Source organism: Balaenoptera acutorostrata, chromosome 17 (assembly GCF_949987535.1).
Source record: "Balaenoptera acutorostrata chromosome 17, mBalAcu1.1, whole genome shotgun sequence".
Taxonomy (NCBI): domain Eukaryota; kingdom Metazoa; phylum Chordata; class Mammalia; order Artiodactyla; family Balaenopteridae; genus Balaenoptera; species Balaenoptera acutorostrata.
The window spans coordinates 83,257,607-83,267,232 of NC_080080.1; positions in this window are offsets into that span (position 1 = coordinate 83,257,607).

A 9,626-nucleotide genomic window follows, 5' to 3' on the forward strand; every position below is an offset into this window, starting at 1 on the left:
AAGGAACACACCCATTATCAAGAAATCACATTAGGATTCTTTTGTAACCTGTTCCTTCAAACACTAGTGCTTAGGAAATCTATTGGAGGCAGAAGCAGTCAAGGGTAGCTTAGGGTTAGGGTTAGGGTGAGGGTGAGGGTTAGGGTACGGCTTAGGGTACGGTTTCGGGGAGGGGTTCGGGTACGGCATAGGGTATGGTTTACGGTTAGGGTTAGGTTTAGTGTTAGGGTTAGGGCTCGGTTTAGGGTACGGGTTAGGATTAGGGTACGCGTTAGGGTTAGGGTAGGGGTTAGGGTTAGGATACGCTTTAGGGTTAGGGTAGTTATTAAACCTAACCCACTCTCTAGATACCCCTTAGCACGTAAAGGAATATTATTTGGGGGTCCAGCCATGGAGAAGAGTTTAGACACTAGGATAAGATAAGGAACACACCCATTATCAAGAAATCATATAAGGATTCTCTTTTTAACCTGTTCCTTCAAACACTAGTGCTTAGGAAATCTATTGGAGGCAGAAGCAGTCAAGGGTAGCTTAGGGTTAGGGTGAGGCTTAGGGTGAGGGTTAGGGTATGGCTTAGGGTACGGGTTCGGGGAGGGGTTCGGGTACGGCGTAGGGTATGGGTTAGGGTTAAGGTTACGGTCAGTGTTAGGGTTAGGGCTCGGTTTAGGGTATGGGTTAAGATTAGGGTACGCATTAGGGTTAGGGTAGGGGTTAGGCTTAGGGTACGTGTTAGGTTTAGGGTAGTTATGAAACCTATCCCACTCTCTAGATACCCCTTAGCACGTAAAGGAATATTATTTGGGGGTCCAGCCATGGAGAAGAGTTTAGACACTAGGATAAGATAAGGAACACACCCATTATCAAGAAATCACATTAGGATTCACTTTTTAACCTGTTCCTTCAAACACTAGTGCTTAGGAAATCTATTGGAGGCAGAAGCAGTCAAGGGTAGCTTAGGGTTAGGGTTAGGGTTAGGGTTAGGGTGAGGGTTAGGGTACGGCTTAGGGTACGGGTTCGGGGAGGGGTTCGGGTACGGCGTAGTGTATGGGTTAGGGTTAGAGTTAGGGTTAGTGTTAGGGTTAGGGCTCGGTTTAGGGTACGGGTTAGGATTAGGGTACGCGTTAGGGTTAGGGTAGGGGTTAGGGTTAGGGTACGCTTTAGGGTTAGGGTAGTTATTAAACCTATCCCACTCTCTAGATACTGCTTAGCACGTAAAGGAATATTATTTGGGGGTCCAGCCATGGAGAAGAGTTTAGACACTAGGAGAAGATAAGGAACACACCCATTATCAAGAAATCACATTAGGATTCTCATTTTAACCTGTTCCTTCAAACACTAGTGCTTAGGAAATCTATTGGAGGCAGAAGCAGTCAAGGGTAGCTTAGGGTTAGGGTGAGGCTTAGGGTGAGGGTTAGGGTACGGCTTAGGGTACGGGTTCGGGGAGGGGTTCGGGTACGGCGTAGGGTATGGGTTAGGGTTAAGGTTACGGTCAGTGTTAGGGTTAGGGCTCGGTTTAGGCTATGGGTTAAAATTAGGGTACGCGTTAGGGTTAGGGTAGGGGTTAGGGTTAGGGTACGTGTTAGGTTTAGGGTAGTTATGAAACCTATCCCACTCTCTAGATACCCCTTAGCACGTAAAGGAATATTATTTGGGGGTCCAGCCATGGAGAAGAGTTTAGACACTAGGAGAAGATAAGGAACACACCCATTATCACGAAATCACATTAGGATTCTCTTTTTAACCTGTTCCTTCAAACACTAGTGCTTAGGAAATCTATTGGAGGCAGAAGCAGTCAAGGGTAGCTTAGGGTTAGGGTTAGGGTTAGGGTGAGTTTTAGGGTACGGCTTAGGGTACGGGTTCGGGGAGGGGTTCGGGTACGGCGTAGGGTATGGTTTAGGGTTAGGTTTAGGGTTAGTGTTAGGGTTAGGGCTCGGTTTAGGGTACGGGTTAGGATTAGGGTATGCGTTAGGGTTAGGGTAGGGGTTAGGGTTAGGGTACGCATTAGGGTTAGGGTAGTTATTAAACCTATCCCACTCTCTAGATACCCCTTAGCACGTAAAGGAATATTATTCGGGGGTCCAGCCATGGAGAAGAGTTTAGACACTAGGATAAGATAAGGAACACACCCATTATCAAGAAATCACATTAGGATTCTCTTTTTAACCTGTTCCTTCAAACACTAGTGCTTAGGAAATCTATTGTAGGCAGAAGCAGTCAAGGGTAGCTTAGGGTTAGGGTTAGCGTTAGGGTGAGGGTTAGGGTACGGCTTAGGGTACGGGTTCGGGGAGGGGTTCGGGTACGGCGTAGGGTATGGTTTAAGGTTAGGTTTAGGGTTAGTGTTAGGGTTAGGGCTCGGTTTAGGGTACGGGTTAGGATTAGGGTACGCGTTAGGGTTAGGGTAGGGGTTAGGGTTAGGGTACGCTTTAGGGTTAGGGTAGTTATTAAACCTATCCCACTCTCTAGATACCCCTTAGCACGTAAAGGAATATTATTTGGGGGTCCAGCCATGGAGAAGAGTTTAGACACTAGGATAAGATAAGGAACACACCCATTATAAAGAAATCACATTAGGATTCTCTTTTTAACCTGTTCCTTCAAAGACTAGTGCTTAGGAAATCTATTGGAGGCAGAAGCAGTCAAGGGTAGCTTAGGGTTAGGGTGAGGGTTAGGGTACGGCTTAGGGTACGGCTTAGGGTACGGGTTCGAGGAGGGGTTTCGGTACGGCATAGGGTATGGGTTAGGGTTAGGGTTAGTGTTAGGGTTAGGGCTCTGTTTATGGTGCGGGTTAGGATTAGGGCACGCGTTAGGGTTAGGGTAGGGGTTAGGGTTAGGTTACGCTTTAGGGTTAGGGTAGTTATTAAACCTATCCCACTCTCTAGATACCCCTTAGCACGTAAAGGAATATTATTTGGGGGTCCAGCCATGGAGAAGTGTTTAGACACTAGGATAAGATAAGGAAAACACCCGTTATCAAGAAATCACATTAGGATTCTCTTTTTAACCTGTTCCTTCAAACACTAGTGCTTAGGAAATCTATTGGAGGCAGAAGCAGTCAAGGGTAGCTTAGGGTTAGGTTTATGGTTAGGGTGAGGGTTAGGGTACGGCTTAGAGTACGGGTTCGGGGAGGGGTTCGGGTACGGCGTAGGGTATGGGTTAGGGTTAAGGTTACGGTCAGTGTTAGGGTTAGGGCTCGGTTTAGGGTATGGGTTAAGATTAGGGTACGCATTAGGGTTAGGGTAGGGGTTAGGGTTAGGGTACGTGTTAAGTTTAGGGTAGTTATGAAACCTATCCCACTCTCTAGATACCCCTTAGCACGTAAAGGAATATTATTTGGGGGTCCAGCCATGGAGAAGAGTTTAGACACTAGGATAAGATAAGGAACACACCCATTATCAAGAAATCACATTAGGATTCACTTTTTAACCTGTTCCTTCAAACACTAGTGCTTAGGAAATCTATTGGAGGCAGAAGCAGTCAAGGGTAGCTTAGGGTTAGGGTTAGGGTTAGGGTTAGGGTGAGGGTTAGGGTACGGCTTAGGGTACGGGTTCGGGGAGGGTTTCGGGTACGGCGTAGGGTATGGGTTAGGGTTAGGGTTAGGGTTAGTGTTAGGGTTAGGGCTCGGTTTAGGGTACGGGTTAGGATTAGGGTACGCGTTAGGGTTAGGGTAGGGGTTAGGGTTAGGGTACGCTTTAGGGTTAGGGTAGTTATTAAACCTATCCCACTCTCTAGATACCGCTTAGCACGTAAAGGAATATTATTTGGGGGTCCAGCCATGGAGAAGAGTTTAGACACTAGGAGAAGATAAGGAACACACCCATTATCAAGAAATCACATTAGGATTCTCTTTTTAACCTGTTCTTTGAAACACTAGTGCTTAGAAAATCTCTTGGAGGCAGAAGCTGTCAAGGGTAGCTTAGGGTTAGGGTTAGGGTTAGGGTGAGGGTTAGGGTACGGCTTAGGGTACGAGTTCGGGGAGGGGTTCGGGTACGGCGTAGGTTATGGGTTAGGGTTAGGGTTAGGGTTAGTGTCAGGGTTAGGGCTCGGTTTAGGGTACTGGTTAGGATTAAGGTACGCGTTAGGGTTAGGGTAGGGGTTAGGGTTAGGGTACGCATTAGGGTGAGGGTAGTTATTAAACCTATCCCACTCTCTAGATACCCCTTAGCATGTAAAGGAATATTATTTGGGGGTCCAGCCATGGAGAAGAGTTTAGACTGTAGTGTAAGATAAGGAAAACACCCATTATCAAGAAATCGCATTAGGATTCTCTTTTTAACCTGTTCCTTCAAACACTAGTGCTTCGGAAATCTATTGGAGGCAGAAGCAGTCAAGGGTAGATTAGGGTTAGGGTGAGGGTTAGGGTGAGGGTTAGGGTACGGCTTAGGGTACGGGTTCGGGGAGGGGTTCGGGTACGGCGTAGGGTATGGGTTAGGGTTAAGGTTAGGGTTAGTGTTCGGGTTAGGGCTCGGTTTAGGGGACAGGTTAAGATATGGCTACGTGTTAGGGTTAGGGTAGGGTTTAGGGTTAGGGTACGTGTTAGGTTTAGGGTAGATATGAAACCTATCCCACTCTCTAGATACCCCTTAGCACGTAAAGGAATATTATTTGGGGGTCCAGCCATGGAGAAGAGTTAGACACTACGATAAGATAAGGAACACACCCATTATCAAGAAATCACATTAGGATTCTCTTTTTAACCTGTTCCTGCCAACACTAGTGCTTAGGAAATGTATTGGAGGCAGAAGCAGTCAAGGGTAGCTTAGGGTTAGGTTTATGGTTAGGGTGAGGGTTAGGGTACGGCTTAGAGTACGGGTTCGGGGAGGGGTTCGGGTACGGCGTAGGGTATGGTTTAGCGTTAGGTTTAGGGTTAGTGTTAGGGTTAGGGCTCGGTTTAGGGTACGGGTTAGGATTAGGGTACGCGTTAGGGTTAGGGTAGGGGTTAGGGTTAGGATACGCTTTAGGGTTAGGGTTGTTATTAAACCTAACCCACTCTCTAGATACCCCTTAGCACGTAAAGGAATATTATTTGGGGGTCCAGCCATGGAGAAGAGTTTAGACACTAGGATAAGATAAGGAACACACCCATTATCAAGAAATCACATTAGGATTCTCTTTTTAACCTGTTCCTTCAAACACTAGTGCTTAGGAAATCTATTGGAGGCAGAAGCAGTCAAGGGTAGCTTAGGGTTAGGGTGAGGCTTAGGGTGAGGGTTAGGGTACGGCTTAGGGTACGGGTTCGGGGAGGGGTTCGGGTACGGCGTAGGGTATGGGTTAGGGTTAAGGTTACGGTCAGTGTTAGGGTTAGGGCTCGGTTTAGGCTATGGGTTAAAATTAGGGTACGCGTTAGGGTTGGGGTAGGGGTTAGGGTTAGGGTACGTGTTAGGTTTAGGGTAGTTATGAAACCTATCCCACTCTCTAGATACCCCTTAGCACGTAAAGGAATATTATTTGGGGGTCCAGCCATGGAGAAGAGTTTAGACACTAGGAGAAGATAAGGAACACACCCATTATCACGAAATCACATTAGGATTCTCTTTTTAACCTGTTCCTTCAAACACTAGTGCTTAGGAAATCTATTGGAGGCAGAAGCAGTCAAGGGTAGCTTAGGGTTAGGGTTAGGGTTAGGGTGAGTTTTAGGGTACGGCTTAGGGTACGGGTTCGGGGAGGGGTTCGGGTACGGCGTAGGGTATGGTTTAGGGTTAGGTTTAGGGTTAGTGTTAGGGTTAGGGCTCGGTTTAGGGTACGGGTTAGGATTAGGGTATGCGTTAGGGTTAGGGTAGGGGTTAGGGTTAGGGTACGCATTAGGGTTAGGGTAGTTATTAAACCTATCCCACTCTCTAGATACCCCTTAGCACGTAAAGGAATATTATTCGGGGGTCCAGCCATGGAGAAGAGTTTAGACACTAGGATAAGATAAGGAACACACCCATTATCAAGAAATCACATTAGGATTCTCTTTTTAACCTGTTCCTTCAAACACTAGTGCTTAGGAAATCTATTGTAGGCAGAAGCAGTCAAGGGTAGCTTAGGGTTAGGGTTAGCGTTAGGGTGAGGGTTAGGGTACGGCTTAGGGTACGGGTTCGGGGAGGGGTTCGGGTACGGCGTAGGGTATGGTTTAAGGTTAGGTTTAGGGTTAGTGTTAGGGTTAGGGCTCGGTTTAGGGTACGGGTTAGGATTAGGGTACGCGTTAGGGTTAGGGTAGGGGTTAGGGTTAGGGTACGCTTTAGGGTTAGGGTAGTTATTAAACCTATCCCACTCTCTAGATACCCCTTAGCACGTAAAGGAATATTATTTGGGGGTCCAGCCATGGAGAAGAGTTTAGACACTAGGATAAGATAAGGAACACACCCATTATAAAGAAATCACATTAGGATTCTCTTTTTAACCTGTTCCTTCAAAGACTAGTGCTTAGGAAATCTATTGGAGGCAGAAGCAGTCAAGGGTAGCTTAGGGTTAGGGTGAGGGTTAGGGTACGGCTTAGGGTACGGCTTAGGGTACGGGTTCGAGGAGGGGTTTCGGTACGGCATAGGGTATGGGTTAGGGTTAGGGTTAGTGTTAGGGTTAGGGCTCTGTTTATGGTGCGGGTTAGGATTAGGGCACGCGTTAGGGTTAGGGTAGGGGTTAGGGTTAGGTTACGCTTTAGGGTTAGGGTAGTTATTAAACCTATCCCACTCTCTAGATACCCCTTAGCACGTAAAGGAATATTATTTGGGGGTCCAGCCATGGAGAAGTGTTTAGACACTAGGATAAGATAAGGAAAACACCCGTTATCAAGAAATCACATTAGGATTCTCTTTTTAACCTGTTCCTTCAAACACTAGTGCTTAGGAAATCTATTGGAGGCAGAAGCAGTCAAGGGTAGCTTAGGGTTAGGTTTATGGTTAGGGTGAGGGTTAGGGTACGGCTTAGAGTACGGGTTCGGGGAGGGGTTCGGGTACGGCGTAGGGTATGGGTTAGGGTTAAGGTTACGGTCAGTGTTAGGGTTAGGGCTCGGTTTAGGGTATGGGTTAAGATTAGGGTACGCATTAGGGTTAGGGTAGGGGTTAGGGTTAGGGTACGTGTTAAGTTTAGGGTAGTTATGAAACCTATCCCACTCTCTAGATACCCCTTAGCACGTAAAGGAATATTATTTGGGGGTCCAGCCATGGAGAAGAGTTTAGACACTAGGATAAGATAAGGAACACACCCATTATCAAGAAATCACATTAGGATTCACTTTTTAACCTGTTCCTTCAAACACTAGTGCTTAGGAAATCTATTGGAGGCAGAAGCAGTCAAGGGTAGCTTAGGGTTAGGGTTAGGGTTAGGGTTAGGGTGAGGGTTAGGGTACGGCTTAGGGTACGGGTTCGGGGAGGGTTTCGGGTACGGCGTAGGGTATGGGTTAGGGTTAGGGTTAGGGTTAGTGTTAGGGTTAGGGCTCGGTTTAGGGTACGGGTTAGGATTAGGGTACGCGTTAGGGTTAGGGTAGGGGTTAGGGTTAGGGTACGCTTTAGGGTTAGGGTAGTTATTAAACCTATCCCACTCTCTAGATACCGCTTAGCACGTAAAGGAATATTATTTGGGGGTCCAGCCATGGAGAAGAGTTTAGACACTAGGAGAAGATAAGGAACACACCCATTATCAAGAAATCACATTAGGATTCTCTTTTTAACCTGTTCTTTGAAACACTAGTGCTTAGAAAATCTCTTGGAGGCAGAAGCTGTCAAGGGTAGCTTAGGGTTAGGGTTAGGGTTAGGGTGAGGGTTAGGGTACGGCTTAGGGTACGAGTTCGGGGAGGGGTTCGGGTACGGCGTAGGTTATGGGTTAGGGTTAGGGTTAGGGTTAGTGTCAGGGTTAGGGCTCGGTTTAGGGTACTGGTTAGGATTAAGGTACGCGTTAGGGTTAGGGTAGGGGTTAGGGTTAGGGTACGCATTAGGGTGAGGGTAGTTATTAAACCTATCCCACTCTCTAGATACCCCTTAGCATGTAAAGGAATATTATTTGGGGGTCCAGCCATGGAGAAGAGTTTAGACTGTAGTGTAAGATAAGGAAAACACCCATTATCAAGAAATCGCATTAGGATTCTCTTTTTAACCTGTTCCTTCAAACACTAGTGCTTCGGAAATCTATTGGAGGCAGAAGCAGTCAAGGGTAGATTAGGGTTAGGGTGAGGGTTAGGGTGAGGGTTAGGGTACGGCTTAGGGTACGGGTTCGGGGAGGGGTTCGGGTACGGCGTAGGGTATGGGTTAGGGTTAAGGTTAGGGTTAGTGTTCGGGTTAGGGCTCGGTTTAGGGGACAGGTTAAGATATGGCTACGTGTTAGGGTTAGGGTAGGGTTTAGGGTTAGGGTACGTGTTAGGTTTAGGGTAGATATGAAACCTATCCCACTCTCTAGATACCCCTTAGCACGTAAAGGAATATTATTTGGGGGTCCAGCCATGGAGAAGAGTTAGACACTACGATAAGATAAGGAACACACCCATTATCAAGAAATCACATTAGGATTCTCTTTTTAACCTGTTCCTGCCAACACTAGTGCTTAGGAAATGTATTGGAGGCAGAAGCAGTCAAGGGTAGCTTAGGGTTAGGTTTATGGTTAGGGTGAGGGTTAGGGTACGGCTTAGAGTACGGGTTCGGGGAGGGGTTCGGGTACGGCGTAGGGTATGGTTTAGCGTTAGGTTTAGGGTTAGTGTTAGGGTTAGGGCTCGGTTTAGGGTACGGGTTAGGATTAGGGTACGCGTTAGGGTTAGGGTAGGGGTTAGGGTTAGGATACGCTTTAGGGTTAGGGTTGTTATTAAACCTAACCCACTCTCTAGATACCCCTTAGCACGTAAAGGAATATTATTTGGGGGTCCAGCCATGGAGAAGAGTTTAGACACTAGGATAAGATAAGGAACACACCCATTATCAAGAAATCACATTAGGATTCTCTTTTTAACCTGTTCCTTCAAACACTAGTGCTTAGGAAATCTATTGGAGGCAGAAGCAGTCAAGGGTAGCTTAGGGTTAGGGTGAGGCTTAGGGTGAGGGTTAGGGTACGGCTTAGGGTACGGGTTCGGGGAGGGGTTCGGGTACGGCGTAGGGTATGGGTTAGGGTTAAGGTTACGGTCAGTGTTAGGGTTAGGGCTCGGTTTAGGCTATGGGTTAAAATTAGGGTACGCGTTAGGGTTAGGGTAGGGGTTAGGGTTAGGGTACGTGTTAGGTTTAGGGTAGTTATGAAACCTATCCCACTCTCTAGATACCCCTTAGCACGTAAAGGAATATTATTTGGGGGTCCAGCCATGGAGAAGAGTTTAGACACTAGGAGAAGATAAGGAACACACCCATTATCTCGAAATCACATTAGGATTCTCTTTTTAACCTGTTCCTTCAAACACTAGTGCTTAGGAAATCTATTGGAGGCAGAAGCAGTCAAGGGTAGCTTAGGGTTAGGGTTAGGGTTAGGGTGAGTTTTAGGGTACGGCTTAGGGTACGGGTTCGGGGAGGGGTTCGGGTACGGCGTAGGGTATGGTTTAGGGTTAGGTTTAGGGTTAGTGTTAGGGTTAGGGCTCGGTTTAGGGTACGGGTTAGGATTAGGGTATGCGTTAGGGTTAGGGTAGGGGTTAGGGTTAGGGTACGCATTAGGGTTAGGGTAGTTATTAAACCTATCCC